Below are 3841 nucleotides of genomic sequence, written 5' to 3'. Positions count from 1 at the left end.
GACAAACGTGCGCAGGGCCAGGGGACCGCGGATGACTGCTCGTGCTGGCCTCGTTGGGCGGCATTGATGGTCGGTTGCAAAGAAAATGCGCGATTGCTCGTGTCGGGGACTGGCAAGCCAAGGCCAAGCGAGCCATGGCAACGCGGATGATGGCTCCAGCTGGCGCCCCGGCACTTTCTGTGGCATTGATGCTCGGTTTCAAAGACAAACGTGCGCAGGGCCAGGGGACCGCGGATGACTGCTCGTGCTGGCCCCGTTGGGCGGCATTGATGGTCGGTTGCAAAGAAAATGCGCGATTGCTCCTGTCGGGGCCTGGCAAGCCAAGGCCAAGCGAGCCATGGCAACGCGGATGATGGCTCCAGCTGGCGCCCCGGCACTTTCTGTGGCATTGATGCTCGGTTTCAAAGACAAACGTGCGCAGGGCCAGGGGACCGCGGATGACTGCTCGTGCTGGCCCCGTTGGGCGGCATTGATGGTGTGTTGCAGAGAGCATGTGCGATTGCAAGTGTCGGCCGGGTTTGGGTTCCCTTGGGCTTTCGGGCGCCTTGGACGCAGTCTTGCGAAGACCATGGGCACAAGGCCCCGTCCTGGCCCCTTGTTCGATTCGCTCTCGTCTTGCGCTTGCTTCCAAGGTCCTCCATGACCTTCCCCATGGCCTTGCTAGATCCCCCCCATGACGCATGACCTCTGTCCGTTGATTGGTTTTGAGTGCACACCATGCCCGGCTTGGCACCGTGTTGTCGCGTGAGTGGCATTTGGATCGTGCATGGTGGTGGGCTACCTGCCAATGCGCACAAGCCTTGCACACTAGCCTTGCGCACGAGCCTTGCACAAAAGCCTTGGACACAAGCCTTGCGCACAAGCCATGCATACAAGCCTTGCTCACAAGCCTTGGGCACTGGCCCATCGCACTAGCCTTGCACACAAGCCTTGCGAACTAGCCTTGGGCACGAGCCTTGCGCACTAGCCTTGGGCACTAGCCTTGCACACAACCCTTGGGCACTAGCCTTGCGCACCAGCCTTGCCCACAAGCCTTGCACAGCAGCCTTGCACACTAGCCTTGCATACAAGCCTTGCACACTAGCCTTGCACCCAGGCCTTGCTCACTAGCCTTGGGCACTAGCCTTGCGCACTAGCCTTGGGCACTAGCCTTGCACACAGACCTTGGGCACGCAGGCCTTGCACGCTAGGCATGCTTGGGCAAGCAGCTCCCGCAACAAGTCGGCGGGTGTAGGCATGGTTGGGCGCAGATCCCGCATCGTCTCGTCGCGTCTGGGCGCAAACCCGTCGCGTCTCGTTGCGTCTTCAGAAGTCGTCGCTAACAGCACCTTTGGTTGCCACTGGTGGTTAGGCGGGTTGGTTGCGCAAACCCTATAGGAGGGTGGCATGCTGCGGGGCGCTGGAATGCGCAGGTTTAGGGCGTTTTTGCCCGGATAGGCACTGGAATGTGCTGGTTTTGGGCGTTTTTGCCTGGACAGGCTAAGGAATGGGCATGCTTTGGGCGTTTTTGCCCGGATAGGCACTGGAATGGGCTGGTTTTGGGCGTTTTTGCCTGGATAGGCTAAGGAATGGGGCATGCTTTGGGCGTTTTTGCCCGGGCAGGCACTGGAATGCCTGGCCTTGGCTGGGCATTGCTGGGTTGGGCTCCCTTGGCCTTTCAGGCGCCTTGGATGCTGTCTTGTGAAGACCATGGGCACAAGGCCATGGCATATAGTGAGGAATGGACCACGGTTGCCAAGGTTGCGCAAGTTTTGGGCATTTTTTGCCCGGATATGCCCAAGTATGCCCCGATAGGCCCGTTACGCCCCGGTATGAACGCGTATGCCCGGATAGACTCGGTATGCCTTGGGATACATGCGAATGCCCCGATAGGCTTGGTACGCCCCGATATGCGCACGTGTGCCCCAGTAGGGCTCGGTATGCCCCGGTATGTACGCGTGTGCCCTGATAGGCCCGGTATGCCCCGATATGCACACGTGTGCCCCAATAGGGGTCGGTATGCCCCGGTAGGTACGCGTGTGCCCCGTAGTGCACGTTTCGCAGAACTCCCCGCATGTCCCGCCCCTATATGTAATACTTACTTACTTACTTACTTTCTTTCTCGCTTGCTTGCAATGGTTGGGAGTGCCCGGCATGCCCCGCTGCAGAGACCAAGGGCGCAATGACTTGGCACCGCGGATGCCGGGACTCCGGCACTTCCCGTGGCACTGATGGTTGGTTCCAAAGACAAAAGGCCGTGCAAGGCCACCGCACCGCTGATGATTTTGCTCGTGCTGGCGTCGTTGTGTGGCCAAAGAACATGCGCGAATGCTCGTGTCGGAAGGGTTGGTGTCCTGGCCCCGTCGGGTGTCACGAATGCTCGGTTGCGAAGACCATGGGACCAAAGCCATGGCACGTCGGATGATGGCTCCAGCTGGCGCCCGGGCACTTTCTGTGGCATTGATGCTCGGTTTCAAAGACAAACGTGCGCAGGGCCAGGGGACCGCGGATGACTGCTCGTGCTGGCCTCGTTGGGCGGCATTGATGGTCGGTTGCAAAGAAAATGCGCGATTGCTCGTGTCGGGGACTGGCAAGCCAAGGCCAAGCGAGCCATGGCAACGCGGATGATGGCTCCAGCTGGCGCCCCGGCACTTTCTGTGGCATTGATGCTCGGTTTCAAAGACAAACGTGCGCAGGGCCAGGGGACCGCGGATGACTGCTCGTGCTGGCCTCGTTGGGCAGCATTGATGGTCGGTTGCAAAGAAAATGCGCGATTGCTCCTGTCGGGGACTGGCAAGCCAAGGCCAAGCGAGCCATGGCAACGCGGATTATGGCTCCAGCTGGCGCCCCGGCACTTTCTGTGGCATTGATGCTCGGTTTCAAAGACAAACGTGCGCAGGGCCAGGGGACCGCGGATGACTGCTCGTGCTGGCCTCGTTGGGCGGCATTGATGGTCGGTTGCAAAGAAAATGCGCGATTGCTCGTGTCGGGGACTGGCAAGCCAAGGCCAAGCGAGCCATGGCAACGCGGATGATGGCTCCAGCTGGCGCCCCGGCACTTTCTGTGGCATTGATGCTCGGTTTCAAAGACAAACGTGCGCAGGACCAGGGGACCGCGGATGACTGCTCGTGCTGGCCTCGTTGGGCGGCATTGATGGTCGGTTGCAAAGAAAATGCGCGATTGCTCGTGTCGGGGACTGGCAAGCCAAGGCCAAGCGAGCCATGGCAACGCGGATGATGGCTCCAGCTGGCGCCCCAGCACTTTCTGTGGCATTGATGCTCGGTTTCAAAGACAAACGTGCGCAGGGCCAGGGGACCGCGGATGACTGCTCGTGCTGGCCCCGTTGGGCGGCATTGATGGTGTGTTGCAGAGAGCATGTGCGATTGCAAGTGTCGGCCGGGTTTGGGTTCCCTTGGGCTTTCGGGCGCCTTGGACGCAGTCTTGCGAAGACCATGGGCACAAGGCCCCGTCCTGGCCCCTTGTTCGATTCGCTCTCGTCTTGCGCTTGCTTCCAAGGTCCTCCATGACCTTCCCCATGGCCTTGCTAGATCCCCCCCATGACGCATGACCTCTGTCCGTTGATTGGTTTTGAGTGCACACCATGCCCGGCTTGGCACCGTGTTGTCGCTTGAGTGGCATTTGGATCGTGCATGGTGGTGGGCTACCTGCCAATGCGCACAAGCCTTGCACACTAGCCTTGCGCACGAGCCTTGCACAAAAGCCTTGGACACAAGCCTTGCGCACAAGCCATGCACACAAGCCTTGCACACAAGCCATGCATACAAGCCTTGCTCACAAGCCTTGGGCACTGGCCCATCGCACTAGCCTTGCACACAAGCCTTGCGCACTAGCCTTGGGCACG

Source organism: Tasmannia lanceolata, unplaced genomic scaffold (genome assembly GCF_043159265.1).
Source record: "Tasmannia lanceolata isolate RefF3 unplaced genomic scaffold, GAP_Taslan_0.1 ptg000306l, whole genome shotgun sequence".
In the NCBI taxonomy this organism is placed as follows: domain Eukaryota; kingdom Viridiplantae; phylum Streptophyta; class Magnoliopsida; order Canellales; family Winteraceae; genus Tasmannia; species Tasmannia lanceolata.
The sequence above is the reverse complement of the archived record's forward strand: the minus strand, read 5'-3'. Positions refer to the sequence as shown.